Raw genomic sequence first — 19702 nt, forward strand, 5'->3', positions numbered from 1 at the left:
GGGTCCATCCGCCTCTAGATAGATTATCGGAAGTTGAATAATCAAACAATAAAGGATGTCTATGCACTGCCCAACATTGAAGAGACGTTCTCCGCCTTAACAGGATCTAAATGGTTTTCAGTTATGGACTTGAAATCTGGGTATTATCAAGTCGAGGTAGAAGAGGAGGACAAACATAAGACAGCAGTTGTGACACCAATGGGTTTCTGGGAATTTAACAGATTGCCACAAGGGGTCACAAATGCACCCAGCACTTTCCAACGTGTCATGGAAAAATGTGTGGGCAGCCTGCACCTGAAAGAAGTTCTTGTCTTTCTTGACGATCTAATTGTTTTCTCAAACAGTCTGGAGGAACATGAAGAACGCCTCATGAGAGTCTTAAACAGATTAAAAGAGTTCGGTCTTAAGCTTTCCCCTGATAAGTGTCATTTCTTCATGAAATCAGTGAAGTATCTTGGCCACATTGTTTCGGAAAACGGTGTGGAGACTGACCCAGATAAAATCTCGGCACTTACTACCTGGCCGAAACCCACAAACATCCGTGAACTGAAATCATTCTTAGGATTCACTGGGTGTTATCGGAGATTTGTCCGGGACTACTCAAGGATTGCAAAGCCTCTAAATGCACTTACGGCTGGTTATTGTCCACACCGGAAGAAAAAAGATTCCAGATCTCCCTCCAACATTGACTTTAAGAAGCCTTTTGGTAGCAGGTGGACACCAGAGTGTGATGTTTCTTTTCAGACTTTAATTGAGAAGCTCACCAGCGCTCCAGTGTTAGGGTTTGCAAATCCTAAGTTGCCGTACATCCTTCACACAGATGCCAGCCTGCAAGGCCTAGGAGCTGCCTTATATCAAGAGCAAGAAGGCCATCTGAGGGTTATCGCATTTGCCAGCAGGGGGCTATCAAATTGTGAGAAACGTTATCCCACCCACAAGCTGGAATTTTTAGCCTTAAAGTGGGCCATAACTGAAAAATTCTATGATTACCTGTATAGAGTTGAGTTTGTTGTCATGACAGATAATAACCCGCTGACGTATATACTGACATCAGCCAAGCTCGATGCTGCTGGACACCGTTGGCTTGCTTCTTTATCAAATTTCAATTTCAGCCTTCAATATAGAGCAGGAAAGAAAAACCTGGATGCCGATGGACTGTCCCGTCGACCACACCCTCAATCAAATGCAGATTTCAGTTGTGAAGCTGAAGATGATCGTGTTTCTCAATTCCTTGCTCAGTTTATGAGAGAAGGGAATGGAACCTCATTTCCAAGTGAAGCAGTGAAAGCCATTGGCAGGAGACATCAGTTGCATGAGCTTGAAAGAGAGGAAGGAGAAGGAGATCCGATACTTACTGCTGTGGAATGTTTGGCCATGAATGCTGATGCCATTCCAACTGAGTTTGTGCAGGCAGATTTACTTCCTGGGTCGAGCACTCTCCCCAGGATGTCACCGCAAGAGTGGATTGCTGAACAGTCACAGGATCCTATGATAAGCAGAGTGATTGAACTTTTAAAAACTTGCAAACGACTCTCTTACCGCGTCAGACGTAGAGAACCCAGAGAAGTGCAGTTGATGCTCAGAGTTATGGGCCAATACACCTTCATAGATGGAGTACTATACAGGAAACGTACTGACCGAGGAAATCAGTTCCATCAACTTGTCCTTCCACAGAAGTTCAGAGAAATTGCACTGGAAGCCCTGCATGATTCAGTAGGTCATATGGGAGGAGAGCGTACTTTGGATCTGGTCCGCACCCGCTTTTACTGGCCAAGGATGTTTCTAGATGTGGAACACAAAGTCAATACATGTGAAAGGTGCATCAAGAGAAAAGCCAAAGCCCAAAGAGCATTTCCTTTAGTTAATATTGAGACCAGCAGACCTCTAGAACTTGTCTGTATGGACTATCTCTCTCTCGAACCGGATGGCCGTGGTACAAAGAACATCCTCGTTATCACGGACCATTTTACTAAATATGCAGTGGCAGTCCCAACATCTGACCAAAAAGCCAAAACCGTGGCTAAAACTCTGTGGAATAACTTCTTTGTACACTACGGGATCCCAGAACGTTTGCACAGCGATCAAGGACGTGATTTTGAATCGGCTGTAATAAAAGATCTTTGTCTCTTGTTAGGGATAAAGAAGACGCAAACTACTCCTTACCATCCGCGTGGAAATCCCGTAGAGCGGTTCAACCGCACACTGCTTCAAATGCTTGGAACCCTTCAAGAGGAAGATAAAGTGAGATGGCGTGATCATGTTCAACCGCTGGTACACGCCTATAACTGTACCAAGAATGACACAATTGGTTTCTCTCCTTACCAGTTAATGTTTGGGAGACAGCCAAGCTTTCCCATTGATGTGGCTTTTGGTATTCAACCAGAAGGAGGAAAGAAAGTTACTTTCAATGAGTACATCAAGAAGCTGCAGGAAAGTTTACAGGAAAGTTACAAGGTTGCTGTTGAGCACAGTAAGAAAACAGCCCTTCGTAACAAAGAGAGGTATGACCTGAAAGTAAGAGAATCTACCTTGCATGCAGGCGACCGTGTCCTTGTGAAAAATGTGGGCATAAGAGGAAAACATAAGCTTGCTGACAAATGGAGTAATACAGTCTATCATGTGGTCAAGCAGATAAATGATTCACCTGTTTATGTAGTAAAGCCTTTTTCTGCAAATGGTCCTGAAAGAACTCTTCACCGAGATTTGCTTTTGCCCTGCGGATTTTTGACTTCCTCAAATTCATCAGATGAAATTGACAAACCTAAGAGTGAGGAAAGGATCCCTTGTTCTGGAGAAACATTTGAAATGAGTGAATCTGACTTTCCAGATGAAACTGTCCAAGAATCAGTTCTAGACCATGATGTAGCAGATGTAGATTATTATTTCCCTCAATCCACACCAGACACACCATATCCTACCATTACTATTATTCGAGAATTACCTTACAAAAACCCCACAGATGAGGATTCCAGTCTGACCACACTGAACCCTAATGCAAAGCCCTTTGAACCTTCAGAAAACAGTAATGTTGTGTACTTACCTGAGGAAACCCTGGAAAAAAACAATTTGTTTGAAACAAATACGGAAAACTTACCTGTTGAGAGACTGGTTCAGAAAGTTGTGGATGCTGATGAAGAAAATACGGAAAACTTACCTGTTGAGGAACTGGATCCCAAAGTTGTGGATGCTGATGATGCGTCTACTGGAGAGTTGATCCTAAATAGTACTGAACCTGTTGAACAGAAACAGGATGAAACAGAAAATAGACCAGAAAATTGTGAAACTGTAAATGTGGACACTGAGGATGAGAACAATGATATACCTGTTCCAGAAGTGCCAGAACTTAGACGTTCTGCAAGACATAGGGAACCACCTGACAGATTAAACTATAAGTCATTAGGAAGTCCCTTAGTGCTAGTCATGGATTCCCTACTAAGTGGGTTAGACAAAGCATTTTCTCAGGCCCTTGAACCAAATGATTTTCCTGAGCTTAGGTTGTTTGCTCCTGATAAATCAATTATTATGTAGATAGACTACATGCGAGGACGCATGCAGGTTCAGGAGGGGAGGATGTAACCCCTTTAAATTGAACACTACTTTCATGTGTAATTTAATTTGTGAAACATTTTTGATTTGTACATTTTGAAAGAGACTCATGTAATTGGTGCAGTACCATTCCCACCCACTAGAGGGCAGTTGACTAAAGTGTATTGAGTGAACGGGCTGTGTTTAGTTCAGATGAAGAAGCCAGCTGGACATGCATCCATGAGGTTGGAAATGCATCCCAGATCTGATAAAAGATTAGATTTTTTCGGTTGATTTACCGTGTTTCTTTATGAGAACTCTGGTGAGTTTGTTGTTTATTAACTATTTTAGTTAATCTAATATCAATCCTTCTCTATATGTGTTTTAAAACCCAATTAGAGTTACCTATGAAGTTTGAGAAGCATTTTTTATGTATATTAAGAGAGTTAAATTTGTGAACGAATCTAATAAGTCTGTGTTGGTTAAATGATTTCATCATTTATGAGTATATACATGGAAATGAGAGAAAGTAAGTTGTTATATAACAATATTGTCACATATTTGTATACTTTTAGCTGTTTTAAGTGTTCACATTGTCATACATTGCGTTTATATTTGTACTGGTGAGCATTTCATGTTGCTTAAGGTAAATATGTGTGTTTAAATGTTAAGATGAAAAGATCTGCTTAATGTTATCTGCATTATTTTGTGCAGATTGGGTTTTATGAGTGGATTTTGATTCTGCATCGTGACCTACTTTTGATTGGCGAGCCAGAGCCCTTTTTGATCTACACACGTGGAGTGAACCCACGCCCCCTTGTGGATTTACGGGATATAACAGCTAAGCTGTGATCTCACACACTTTGTACACACTACCCGGGTAGAAAAATATACAAAAAGGCCTTTACACACATTCACATTGAGAACTATATTTACACACATGGATACTTGAGAACTGTTTCAACACACATGGATATCTGAGGACCGTATATATACACAGGATACAAGAGACTTTGGGACATTTTATTTTATTTTTATTTCCTCTTTATTCTATCTTGAGCTCAATATCAAGCACTTTCTCCCACTCTTAATTGTGGTATTAAGAGTATCTGTTTAAATTGTGGGAATAGTTATTTCTAAAAAAAATTCTGAATTTTCAATTAAAATGCCGGCTGTTAAATTTCATTTATAACTTGGCTCAGTGTCATTCTGTCCTCCTAGAGACGAACCTAATTTATCCTTTGAACTCTAAGTACAAATTCAATTATTATTCTTTGTACAGTGTTACGGTGTTACATTTATTATTATTATTTATTTTTTATCTTTATCTTTATCTATTAGATTTTCCCCACCCCCTTTTTGCTGATCTGAAAAATAATCCAATCCCTGCCTCAAAAATGTGATCTGAACCGTGAGTTTTGTGATCCGTCACACACCCCTAGTAAAGTTAGTACACAGTGATAGCCATAAATGCGTTTGGACTAATAATTGGCATATAATTTATTCCAGTGTTTTGGTTTGGGTTTTTCGGTTTTCGGTTTCGGCCAAGAATTTCCATTTCGGTGCATCCCTAGTTTTAAAAAATTTTCCGGAAACTTTACAGCACAATATTTTGATTATCCAATAGGACTTGAAAGGTGTGTCCCAAATCGCACACTTATGCACTATTCTAAGCCATTTTGTAATATAATAGTGTAAGTAGTGATCACACTAAAATATAATTAATTTTAACATTTTTAAAACTTTTCTCCCATGCGATGTGAATATAAATGCATTAAAATACATTCATTTATTTATTTTGTCTGTGGTGTGAAAGTGATTTTTATAAACTTAGTGCACCCAACTATTATAAACGCTATATCAGATTGTTTTTAACATGTATCCTAATACAGAATGTCTGTTTTATATTTATGTTTGAGTATTGTTGGGTTTGAATATTGTTGTAATGTTGTTTATGTTTTATTTTAATTCAATTAGCCTATTACGAAAGACAGACTGTAATTTTAAACACATTGTAATGGATTGAAGGTCAGCATGATGGGAGAATTAGAGAGGGTCAGACATAATTTTCAAGTTTAATTTAAGTTTAATTTCATTTCATATAATTTGTCTCTTAATTTTAATCAATGTTTTGTTGAGAAGTTTTGTGAATAAAAACAAATAAAAACATTAAAAGAAAGCCAGTGCAACTTATTGATGTGTTACAAATACAAATGTTGTAGGGAGTGCTAGAACAATATAAGACTTTCACAAACACATTTTTGAAGGTTTTAAAATATTGTCTGGTATTGTTACCGGCAAAATAATCCAGATATGAATGTTTGCCAATATGCGCTAAAGGTACAGTAAGCTATTATTAGAGTAATAAGTTATTTTACCCTTTTATCCGCATGCCCAGTGTGTGTTAATGGTCATGTTTCATGTGTTTATGGTTGTGTATAGTGTGGACGAAGATATTTTTTGAAATGCCAGTATAGACGAGGATCATTATCATTTTAAAATGCCTTTTTAAAACACAGATGCTTTCTAATGTAAACATGGCCTGTATAGCCCTTACTGTGGGTTCAAATTTAGCCATCATTCTGCGCCACAGAAATTTTTTTACCTCGTGTCAATGGACGTTGCAGACAGAGGTCATGTTAACCAGACATTTGCATTTGTGATTTTAATTTGTTGTATTGATTACTTTGATTAATTTTTATGTATTTGTACTTTTCGGCCAAGGTTTAAACATGATAAACAAGTCTTCAATCAGTGGATTATAAATATTATGTGATTATAAACAGGGTTGCCAGATTTGCGAAACCAAACCAAACTAATGGACATTCAAAATTAGTCCAAACAGGTTAAAATGAGTATTACATGTTGGGTTTTGAAGTAATTTATATATTTAATGTGTTTCTATTAGGGATGCATAACGATTAATCGCAATTAATCTATAGCAGAATAAAACGTTTTTGTTTAGATCATATATGTGTGTGTGTGTACTGTGTATAATAACTTTGTTTAGATAAATGCATACACATGCATGTATATATTTCTTCTTAACACGCACCGGCCCGGCGGCGGGCCCTAGGGGGCGTTTTTACGTGTTTTTGTACTTTGTTTAACATCAAATATTCAATCAACAATCATAAACTTTGCATTATTTGAAAGTTTAAACACTCTAAATTCATGTTCTAAGCTTATTTTTGCAATCAATACACTGGTGTGGAAAGGGTTAAATGAAATGCAGACAGAATGCATATAAAAATGGTTGTGGGTACTCACATATCTTGCCATATGGTTCTGATAATTTCTGACAATTCCCAAAAACTTCAACGTACATCGCAACGTAAGGGTCCACTTTTCAAAAAGCATCCCACGTTTTAATCCAAAACAACGAAAAATAGTGAAAAATCTAGCAATATCCTACTTTGTTTACATCCGCGCGTCCGCTAAGTATGATCGATCATGTTTATTTTCTATCAAATATCGATTTTTATCAGTGAAAATCCATCTCTTCCTGTTTCGTTAGACTGTTCCGATAAATATCCCACCCTATTTTTCTGTTTTGTCCAATCAGAAAAGGTTTGACAACTCAAAATGTCATGCGAGCAATGATTTGCCTAGCTAGATGTCCTTCAGCTCACCATAGGCTTTTGACTGGGTTACGCCAAAACAAAGCCAGCCAATGCATAGCCAGCAAAGCTTTGATTGGCATGGGTACTAACCAATCATGAAACGATTACAAGGATTCAACTTACGTCATGAAAGTCTACTTCTGCGCAAATCTACAGAAGCGCACTGAGAGAAATGCCCACGCCCCCTCCGTGCGCGTTTGTTTGTTTGGGTAGCATAGCAGCCGGCTAGGCTCTCCGGAGCCGCTGAGAACCTCTCCAAATGTTAGAAATATCATCTCCATCGTGGATCGTCGAATGCAGATGACTTTTTTGTGTTGAGAGTGGTTTGGAGAAGTTGATAAAGAGCACAACCGCGGAGCAACAATGCAAGACTGGATATAAACAAACCGCGTCGTCGAGGAGAGATGGACCGGTGTTGTGTGAAATTCTGTCCCCGTGAAAAACTGTCCCAATGGGCGGGGCATACATGCATATTCATAGGTTCGCTCCGCTTTGGAACCAGCGATTGGATTGCAAATTCTTGTGTGTTTTCCAGCTATTTTTATATTTATATAAGGTAATAACGCCGAATGATCATATGCCTTGTTCATATGTACAATTGTTTACATTATGCTTTGTATGTGCGTTTTGTAAGAACACTTTTTCATGGCTAAACAATATCGGTTTTGCTACATTTATAATGCTTAACACTACAGCACGAATCGAGCACATATTTCTCCTATTTTTGTTGTATCTTGTCCATAGTTAATGTTTTGTTTTGTAGTGTATTTTCTGCATTTATTGCATGCACTGCAATAAAACTCAAATCCCTGCTGAAAAAACAATAGAGACCATTACGCAATCTGTAATGGTTTTTAAAGTTTTATGGTTTGTAATGGTTTTGTAATGGAAACCCTTATAATTTCTGTAATGGTATCTATTGTTTTTTTTCGGCAGGGATATGGCTAACTGCATCTATAAATAAAAAATAAAAAAATGTAAATGTTCTCTGGTGTTATTTTGTTTCCTTTTTGAGTTGGACTTTATAGAGCCTTAACGAAAAGAGCATTGCAATCATTCAAAGGACATGATGCATGATTACTCTATTAAAGCAGGATTCCTGTAAATAAAAATGGCCTAAAAAATTTTTAAAGGTTATTTACCTAATTGCCAGACCAACATTGTTCAGACCAGCTTAAATATGTTTATGAGTGTTTTCCTGTGTTACTAAAAGGCAAAAATGGAAGAGAGACCAAAATATAAAAACAACATTTTAATTTTCTTCCCGAATGAGGTAATGACATGTTTTTAAACAGAGTGATAAAGAGAAGATGAGAATGAAAAGAAACTGACCATGAGTGTCAAATGGTTGTTCTCATTATTTGACCCAATCAGCACATCATACTCCCCTGGATCCAGCAGCAGTACAGATGCATATTGTAACAAGAGTTTATTTCACTAATTCATTGCTAACATAAAATATCCATTTAAAGAATTCAGCATTTCTTAAAAAGCCTTTTCATTAAAATGGCACTGCCCTTCCAGAGGTTCAATGGCTGAAAGGATTTTTCAGTAAGTAATGTCAGACTTACCAGTACCATGTATAAATATGAATGGGTTGCATCACCTAACTTACCTCACTTTTAACACTTTCCCCAAGTGTAAGGCATTAAACATCACATGTAAATACTCTGTGTGGGTCGATTTACGTGCAGATTATGCCACATTTTTATCTGGCCCATATTACAATACATACAGATTGCAATACATACAGATTTGTCTAGAGAGGACACTCGATGGTGACAGCTCAGACAGGAGGAGTGGTTGCAGCACCCAGTTTTGGCAGTAGCCTATGTACAAAAGTTGGATAGTACATCTGTGTTACTTTAATCGTTTATGTTGATTTTGTACCATCTTGTGTTTGTGCATAAACAAAGAACATATATGGAATGTAATTCTTAATGTATTTGTCCAATAATTACAATAAGAAAAGTTGAGTCTTCATGTGTGTTGTGTGTGTTTTCAAGTGACTACAGCTTTTTTATGGCCTAGATTCAAATCAAAATTACCTTTTTGTCTTGGTCCAAATTAGCCTCTTAGCACACAGGGAAACAACCACATTTTGCATTAGGCAAGGCTTGTATTTAGGTAAATAGCTTTTCAAATATGTTAGACCATTTTTATTTACAGCAATCCTGTAAATAGAGTAATGTTCACATACATGTGTATAATGTATAAGAAAATATGAGTATGCTTTAACCAGTGAGCACATTGTGCTATGTGTAGTTTATGTTATGTTTGATTGTGGTTGTTTGTGGATGTTTGTATGTTGTGTGAGCCTTGTATATCTTATGGATGTTTGTTTATTGTGTGTGTGCGACTTCGAGTCTGTCAATAAAGATAACTAACTTTATCATGATATGTGATTAATCCGGCCTTCGTGAGTGAGTTTCTTGTCTTTACTTTAACAGTAAGAAAATATGTTTTTGCAAATCTGAATAAACAAGAAATGTCATTTTCAATTATTACAAGGCTTTTTCGTTAAGGCTCTATAAATTCCAACTTGGGTTAAAAACTGGCAAGAGGCAAAACCACACCAGGAAACATTATATAAAAATGTAATAAATAAATATAATAATAATAATAAAAATCTTTATTTGAACATGCAGTTAGCTACATATATGATTTATTGCAGTGCATGCAAATAATGCAGCAAAATACACTACAAAACAAGAGATGAACTATCGCAACAACAAAAAACAATGAGGAGAAATACGTGCTCGTTCCGTGCTTTAGTTTGCTGTTTAGCATTATAAACGTAGGCTAAATAGCAAAATGATATTGTATAGCCATGAAAAAGTGTTCTTACAAAACGCACATGCAAAGCATTTTAGCCTATTATGTGAAGAATGTAAACAATTGTGCATCTAAACAAGGCATATGATCATTTGGCTTTATTACCTTATAGAAATAATATATCAAAAAAGAGCTGGAAACACACACAAGAATTTGCAATCCAATCGCTGGTTCCAAAGCGGAGCGAACCTATGAATATGCATGTATGCCCCGCCCATTGGGACAGTTTTTCACGGGGACAGAATTTCACACAACACCGGACCATGAGCTCAGCTGCGCTCGCTTGGATAAAGTAAGTTTGGATTCTTTTGTTCATTATTTATTTAACGTTACATTTCTTATTTCTTGTTAGCTGTTTTGATTATAAAGTAACATTGGAGATGACTAAGATACGAGATTTACATGGTTTCATTTTTCTATGACATGTCATATAAATGCATCATATTTTTAGCTATATGAATCCAATGCACAGAATATACAAACTAAAAACTAGAAAAGAAGATATGTGGTGGAAAATATAAGTATTACCAGCTGAGAAATATAGGTTATTTGGCAAACATAAGACATTTGTAATTATAAATAAATATATTCATGTAGTGTGTGTGTGTGTGTGTGTGTGTGTGTATGTGTGTATGTATGTATTATGTTCATGTATATTACATCATAGTTTCTCATACAAATAGTTGTATGCCTCTAACTTTTGACTCAAACTAAAATCCTCTCTTGCTTTGTGTGTGTGTGTGTGTTGTAACAGGTCTTCAGCTGACAAAGAGGAGGACTGGACTCTGGAGTGCATTCATGAGCGACCACATTCAAAATAACAAGTATTTTGTTATAATGTGCAAATGTTTTTTTCTGAAATAGTTTTTTCTATGTGCTTCTTTGGTGGGCAGAGAAGTTCTGAATTGATATACATCATGTAATATGTAGTCCTGACTCATTTTCTTTTTATAATCATGTCATTTTGTTATCATGTGTATATTTGGAGTTTCCAAGTGCACTTTTTCTGAAAGGACGCCTGGACTTTTTTGAAATAAAAGCTCACAGAAACAACATTTTTTGGAGTATCATTCTCAAATTTGAATCACAGCATGGTCAGACATTCAGTTCACATATATGGTGTCCTTAGGTATCTTACATGACCATTTCATACCTTTTTTGCTAAGTGAATGTTATTTAAAGAAAAACGGAAGTCATTTAATGTATATTTTACCTTGTTTTACTCTGTTTCTTTACTACTCTGAGTTGTTATGACTATTAGGCAACAATATGTCAAGTGTCTAGTTTCAAACAAGACCAGAATTATGAATATAGACCATAGGGTTTAAGAGCTGCAGATGTTTTAGTTTGGAGTTGTCGTTTTTCAGAAAATGCTCAAAAATAGAAGTGCTAGCTAACAGGTTAAGAACTGTTTACATGTGTATATACATTTGTATATTTACCGGTACCGTATGTATAATTTATATTATATAAATACAGACATTATACATACATGTGTGCATTATATATATAATTATACACAGTTCACACATATATATGATGTAAACAAAAACTTTTATTCTGCTATAGATTAATCACGATTAATCGTTATGCATCCCTAGTTTCTTCTTTAAGAGCTGGGTGTTGAACTTCATTGGACTTTTTTTTGCCTAAACTGTCAAATGTGACCACTTAACTAACGAATAAACGTCAGTCTTACTAAGTCTTTTTTGTGTGTTTGCATTGATGTTTATTAACATGTATAAAATACTGATAAAACTATAAAACTGCACACTTACCTTTATAATGAGAGTCAAACAGGGCAGCAAAAAGGTCCCCGGTTCGAGCCCCGGCTAAGTCAGGTGGCCTTTCTGTGTGGGGTTTGCATGTTCTTTCGGTGTCAGCGTGGGTTTACGTTTTTTACTTATTCGTTTTTCTCAGTCTCTTTGGAGCATTTCTCAGATTAGAAATTAATTTTCAAAACATTTTGTTCAACCTCTACATCATCAAGTCAGTTGTGCACAACATAAAAGCAATTTCTCATTGTTTTGGACAAATTGCAAATGCTTTAATACAATCATGCAGATTATTATACAATTGTCCAATATACCATTTCTTCATTAAAAATGGTAAAAATGTGATTTCATCAGTTTACATCAGAAAATACTGACACTTATAATTGTGTAGGTACACTTGGTTTATTGACAACATTTGACTAAACATTTTGACTCTCTTGTTAATTAACAATGACACGCGGATTTGCTATTTTGATAACACTAACATGTTCACTGACGTAAACATTTACTTTTAAGAGATGAACTAAGGATTTTGAACAAGTTACAGGCTTTTGCAGGACATCCATAATGTTGTGCAGTACAGATTGTTCTGAGAAATGCAGGCATACATTTTAAGCTCCAAAGCAACTGAGAAAAACTGTAATTAAAGCACCATGAACTAACATGAATAACTGTATTGACATTAACTAACATTAACAAGAATTAATACATGCTGAAAAACTATATTGTTGATTGTTTGTTTATGTTAGTTAATGGATTTATTAATGTTAATGTTAAAGTGCTACAAAAATATTCGATAAAAACTTTACTTTGACATTAAAGCGTGTGAATTACAATGTTTTTTCTTTGAAATGTAATAATTTTTACAAACCTTTTACAATAAAAGAGAAGAGTTGAGAGTTTGGTGCTGCTCTTTGTTGACTGATGATGCGTCACGGTTGCCACGACAACTCAGCTCTAGAACTAGAATCTAGATCTAGAACTTAATGCAGAAACACTCAACATCAATATACAATATAAAAATACAACATAATTCACTATATCACTGGTTTAATTTTCAATAGGATGATGTCTCTCTTTTTAAATGGTTTTAAACATTTTTCCTGAAACTTTATAACACAATATTTTGATTATCCAATAGGACTTGAAAGGTGTGTCCCAAATCGCACACTTATGCACTATTAGCCATTTTCTAGTATAATAGTGTAAGTAGTGGTATTCAAACTAAAAATACCCAAAAATAAAGTGTACTTTAAGTATCTGGATGATGCACTCCAAGAGTGCAACGTTGGAAATTAATACAATCAACAGATTCCCATATGGCAAAAAAAATGAATTTCTCTGGCCAAAAATATGTTTTAATACATGCTAAATACATTTTGTAAAAAGCAACGCTTAATTTAATTTAGTTTAAACCTTCATATATTTATATATTTTTCAAAATGTATTTCAGGGGCAATAATTTTACAAGCAATACAGTAAAAAAATTCCTGGCCAAAATATAAATGTTTTATAAAATGTATAAGTATGTGTAAAATATAAAATTATAATTCTATTTTTGCAGTTAAAATATAATTAATTTTAACATGTTCAAAACTTTTCCCCCATGCAATGTAAATATAAATGCTTTAAAAATACATTTGTTTTTAATTCACATTTCAAACTAATCCGAACCTTACTTCCAGTTTCTTTTTTTAAGGTCTGACTAGTTGCTAAACTGATCTCTTAAACAAATGCCTTGTCGAAAATAACAAATGTTTTGGTTTCCTAAGTAATCCATGAGTTGTTTTTTTGCTTGTTATATAAATAAACTACGTTTAAAGAACTTTGTTGTTATTTATTCTTAGCGAAGTTTACCGGAAGTTATGTGCAGCGGCTTGTTTATGTTGTTACTGCTGAAACAGTCTGTACAAAAAATATACATATAATGGTGAAAAATATATTTTTGAAAATATATTCCAAAATGTATTTCAGCAAAGTGTTGCCAAATTTTCAAGAAAAACTTTACTTTGACTTTTATAGGTATTTTGCAGTTGAAAACATAATTCATTTTAATATATTCAAAACTTGTCTCACATGCAATATAAATATAAATGCTTTAAAAATAAATGTATATATATATATATATATATAAGCAACTGAGAAAAACTGTAATTAATGCACCATGAACTAACATAAATAACTGTATTGACATTAACTAACATTAACAAGAACACATGCTGAAAAACTATATTGTTGATTGTTTCTTCATGTTAGTTAATGGATTTATTAATGTTACTGTTAAAGTGTTACCAAATATTCGATAAAAACTTTACTTTGACATTAAAGCGTGTGAATTACAATGTTTTTTCTTTGAAATGTAATAATTTTTACTAACCTTTTACAATAAAAGAGAAGAGTTGAAAGAGTTCAGAGTTTGGTGCTGCTCTTTTGTTGACTGATGATGCGTCACGGTTGTCACGACAACTCAGCTCTCATCTAGAACTTATATATGTCAAAAAAATACATTACTCTGGCCAAAAATATGTTTTAAATACATGCTAAATACATTTTGTAAAAAGCAAAGCTTAATTTAAATATTCTTTTCATTTGAAAAAAATATTTAGTTTAAACCTTCATATATAAAATGTATTTCAGGGGCAATTTTACAACCTATACAGCAAAAAAAATTCCTGGCCAAAATATAAATGTTTTATAAAACGTACAAGTATGTTGTAAAATCTAAAATTATTAGTATATTTTTGCCAACCCTGTATCATATAAATAATGTACATCGATGCATTTTTCTATCCAAAAATATCAGTATGTTGCCTCTAATTCAGTGTTTTTGAATGGCCTGCTATCAACTTTCTGGAAGTATCTGAAGTCAACATGAATCACGAGGCGCTCAAGCATTTTGAACTCCTGCTGTCGTAACTCTCTCCTTTAAGAGCTGAGTGTTGAACTTCATTGGACTTTTTTTTGCCTAAACTGTCAAATGTGACCACTTAACTAACCAATACACTTCAGTCTTACTAAGTCTTCTTTGTGTGTTTGCAGTGATGTTTTTTAACATGTATAAAATACACTGAAAAAATGATCAATTTATTTAAGCTACATTTAAACAAAAAAGATTAGTAAAGTAAAATAAAATATAAAACTTTTGTTTAAATGTAGCTTAAATAAATTGATTGCAACCACTTACCTTAAAAAAAAATATTAAATTCAATGAATAATTTTTTTTCAGTGTACTGATGAAACTATAAAACTGCACACTTACCTTTATAATGAGGCAGCAAGAAACAGGTCAAACAGGGCAGCAAGAAGGTTCCCGGTTCGAGCCCCGGCTGCGGCTAAGTCAGGTGGCCTTTCTGTGTGGGGTTCGCATGTTCTTCCGGTGTCAGCGTGGGTTTACTCCGGGTATACCGGTCTCCTCCTACAGGTAAAACATGCAGGTTAGATGAATTGGAGTTGCCAAATTGCATTTGTCTTCATCACATGACTGTATAAAACACATTTTTTACTTATTACAAGTCTCTTTGGACCATTTCTCAGATTAGAAATTAATTTTCAAAACATTTTGTTCAACCTCTATATCATCAAGTCAGTTGTGCACAACATAAAATCAATTTCTCATTGTTTTGGACAAATTGCAAATGCTTTAATACAATTTTGCCATTAAAAATGGTAAAAAGGTGAATTCATCACTACATCAGAAAATACTGACACTTATAATTGTGTAGGTACACTTGGTATATTGACAACATTTGACTAAACATTTTGACTGTCTTGTTCATGAACAATGACACGCGGATATGCTATTTTGAAGGCACTAACATGTTTACTGATGTAAAAATTTACTTTTAAGAGATGAACTAAAGATTTTGAACAAGTTACAGGCTTTTGCAGGACATCCATAATGTTGTGCAGTACAGATTGTTCTGAGAAATGCACGCATACATTTTAAGCTCAAAAGCAACTGAGAAAAACTATAATTAAAGCACCATGAACTAACATGAATAACTGTATTAACATTAACTAACATTAACAAGAATTAATACATGCTGAAAAACTAAATTGTTGATTGTTTCTTCATGTTAGTTAATGGATTTATTAATGTTAATGTTAAAGTGTTACCAAATATTCCATAAAAACTTTACTTTGACATTAACGCGTGTGAATTACAATGTTTATTCCTTGAAATGTAATAATTTTTACTAACCTTTTACAATAAAAGAGAAGAGTTGAGAGAGTTGAGAGTTTGGTGCTGCTCTTTTGTTTACTGATGATGCGTCACGGTTGTCACGGCAACTCAGCTCTCATCTAGAACTTAATGCAGAAACACTTAACATCAATATACAATATAAAAATACAACATAATTCACTATATCACTGGTTTCATTGTCAAAAGGATAAAGTATATTTTTTTAAATGGTTTTAAAATTTTTCCTGAAACTTTATAACACAATATTTTGATTATTTAATAGGACTTGAAAGGTGTGTCCCAAATCGCACACTTATGCACTATTCTAGCCTATTATCTAGTATAACAGTGTAAGTAGTGATCACACTAAAAATACCCAAAAATAAAGTGTACTTTAAGTATCTGGATGATACAATCAACAGTCGCGGGTTCCCATATGGCAAAAAATTAATTTCTCTGGCTAAAAATATGTTTTAAATACATGCTAAATACATTTTGTAAAAAGCAAAGCTTAATTTAATATTGCATTTATTTGAAAAATATTTAGTTTAAACCTTCATATATTTGCATATTTTTCAAAATGTATTTCAGGGCCAATTTTACAACCTATACAGCAAAAAAAAAAGATTCCTGCCCAAAATATAAATGTTTTATATAAAATTATAAGTATATTTTTGCAGTTAAAATATAATTAATTTTAACATTTTCAAAACTTTTCTCCCATGCGATAAATTTATTTTTAAATTACATTTCAAAATATACAAAAAATATATATATATATATATATATATATATATATAAAATGGTGAAAATATATTTTTGTAAATATATTCCAAAATATATTTCAGCAAATATATTTTTTGGAAATTTTTTTATATATGTTAAAATATTTTTTTGGGCCATATGGCGTTGCTGCCAGATGCAGTAAGAGGGATGTTTACCTGTGGAAGCAGTCTGACACTTACTAAAGTCATGTTGAACAAAATAAATAACGATATTATAAGAACAGTGTACAAATTGATCTTCATTGACTTGACTTGCAGTATATACTACAGTATGAATTTGACGTCATTGCCCTCATCTAGAAAACACTTACACTTCTGATTAGAACAAAACCATCAAGTGTTTCATTTGGGACGATACTACTCTTCAAAAATGTATACACTTGATGTGTGAGTACATAGTGTGTAGTTTAACTGTATAGTGTGTAGTATGTCATTTGGGACAGAGCTTATGAATAGTTTTCACTACAGGATTTGAAAAGACGACCAAACATCATGGTTGTGCGTCATTAGCGAGTCGTTTCCCATTGGGCCCATAGTCTGTGTCATTTTAAAATAGTTTTAGGAAATTTGTCCAAACTTGCCCTAAAGCCAGAATTGAAATGTTTTCATAACCCTATAAAAAGTAATTTATAATAAACGACCATTTTCAATTATCTAGGTACATTAGGTACATCTAGGTACATTATACATTGTATATTCTATTTTGAAACATATTTTAGGTTTAGCTAAGTGCCTTGTTTGCTTGTATAAGGATATTTTGTGTACGCAGCCACCCCTATAAAATCTCTGGCTCCTGCCTTGTTTACATTTCTGCAAGGAATTATTCTCATTATTTTGAAAACTCTTATTTTGTCAAAAATAGCTTCATCAAATGCATAACAACTATGCACTAAAACTGTAATGTTAAAAGGACAGTTCACCCAAAAATGAAAATCTGTTAACATTTACTCACTCTTATGTTGTTACAAACCTGTATATATTTCCTTGTTCTTCTGATGAACACAAAGAAAGATATTTTGAGAAATGTTTGTAACCAAACTGATCTGAGGCCCCATTGACTTTCGTAGTATTATGTATTGGTATTTTTAAACCATTGTCTTTTGGGATTGGGGTTAGATTTGGGATTTGGGTTAGTATGTTGTTGTATGTATAGGTTTCCTATTTTTAAGCTATGCTCGCTTGAAGTTTGGGTTAGAATTGGAGTTAGGATGTCTGATATTTAACAGAAAGTTGTTCTAACTGCAATTCCAAGTGACAATAGTAAACAAAATTGGAAAAAAAAGAAACCAATACATGAAATGACACAAAAAGATGTGCGGTATTAAATGAACGGGAAGGACTGGCATATCACATGCACGCAAATTTGAACTTGGTATATTGCATGACTTTTTAACGGCGTACTATTTATTATAGATAATTCATGAAAATAGGTTGATATCAACAGTCACTTAATATAAATGAAGCATAAACGGGCCACAAATTATTGCATTTCTTCTTCTTTAAGGAGATTGTCTGAGAATTTAAACTCTCTGGGGCGGTTTCCCCGACAGGGATTAGACTAGTCCTAGACTAAAATAAATGTAAGAGAGTCCAAACTGAAAACAACTTGCAGTGACATATCTTAAAATACATCAGTGCTCTTTGTTTTGACTTAAAATGCACACAAGTGATTTTTTCCGTTAGTTATATTTCCTAATTAAACTAAGGCCTAGTCCTGGCTTAAGCTAATCTTTGTCTGGTAAACCACCCCTCTATGGTTTCTACACTAAAGATTCATAATTTTACAAATTATTTTACAGATTCATAATTTTACAGAATACACCCTATTTCAAATCTATGGGGATCCTTTTGTGCCAAAATTAAGTCAACATGCTATCCGTGTATGTGTCGACTTCCATGTCTATGTGTCTGTTTACTGTCTGTGTCCATGTGATTTCCCGCATGACTCAACTTGATCCCACACAAAACATGGGCCTGTCATGATCCTGCCATAAGACTAGATTAACCAGAACCATGACACTGTGCTTTTCATTATTTTTACTACTAGACGTCATCAAATAAGCATTATCTTCTGTTTAATCTTTTTTATTGAGCACATTACAACGAACATTAAGTCCTTCAATCAAAATTGCATACAAAGCTAGCAAAGGACAAAGTTGCACAAAGTAACTAAAACATATCATAATGTCTGTTGAGAAAGTCATTTTTGCAGTGTAATAGGCTATGTAGGTAAAACAAATTAAAACATTAACCGACCAGTCAAACATTAAATAGTCTCAAACCAAACAAACTTCTCTCATTATATTGTAGTCCAACATATAAACTATACTATTGCTACAAAACTCTTAAGTGTAAGAGAAAATAAATATCCTGTAGTGAGACATTTTCTTAAAATAGGCTCTTCACACAGGTAATGACCCTGTGACTTTAAATAATTTGCTGTTTTATAAGATGGGTAACAGCGCCACCTACTGCATATATGTTACTGGCGGGGAAGCGTTGCCTCTTTTTGACCAGATAACTAGTCTGTGGCTGGTAAAGAGTTAATGTTTCTAACCTCTTGACCAAATCATTTCTGTTGTCAAGGTCACCCTGACGCTTTGATATAATTGTGACATCATAAAGGGCACGCTCAAGTCATCGCGTGTAAAACAGCATGAGTTGTTCATGCGTCCCATTTAAGTTCGCGCCTCCTGACAGCTGCTGGATTTCTCCTCCAAAAGGTATTTGTCTTTTATTTAAGTTTTATGATGTTTGCTTATAGCGGTCGTTTTAAATGCAGTATTGCTTACAGAAGTAACGAAATAGGGCAAAGCAATCATATAAATCGGAGGGGTTACTTGACTGTAACCTTGTTCCCTGAAAAAGCGGAACGAGATGCTGCGCTGCTAAGCGCTATGGGGGAAACGTCTTTATCGTTGACCAGCTGAATATAGTGTGCAAACACGTCAATGAAATTGACCCGGAGGTATATAG

At 34.4% G+C, this 19702-nt stretch overlaps 2 long non-coding RNA genes across 2 annotated transcripts in view; one reads left to right on the forward strand and one right to left on the reverse strand.

The window, feature by feature from the left end:
• LOC129437013 (uncharacterized) overlaps positions 1-13094 on the reverse strand; it is a 41916-nt gene extending 28822 nt beyond the window's left edge. Inside the window, exon 1 of the long non-coding RNA XR_012368910.1 lies at positions 12630-13094. This is a non-coding gene — a long non-coding RNA (uncharacterized lncRNA). The remainder of the gene's footprint in view (positions 1-12629) is intronic.
• LOC141363384 (uncharacterized) lies at positions 10240-11038 on the forward strand. Its single transcript, XR_012368887.1, has 2 exons — positions 10240-10275; positions 10738-11038. It is a non-coding gene; the product is annotated as an uncharacterized lncRNA (long non-coding RNA).
• Positions 13095-19702: the final 6608 nt, after the last annotated feature.

This window comes from Misgurnus anguillicaudatus, unplaced genomic scaffold (assembly GCF_027580225.2).
Source record: "Misgurnus anguillicaudatus unplaced genomic scaffold, ASM2758022v2 HiC_scaffold_34, whole genome shotgun sequence".
NCBI classification, from domain to species: Eukaryota; Metazoa; Chordata; class Actinopteri; order Cypriniformes; family Cobitidae; genus Misgurnus; species Misgurnus anguillicaudatus.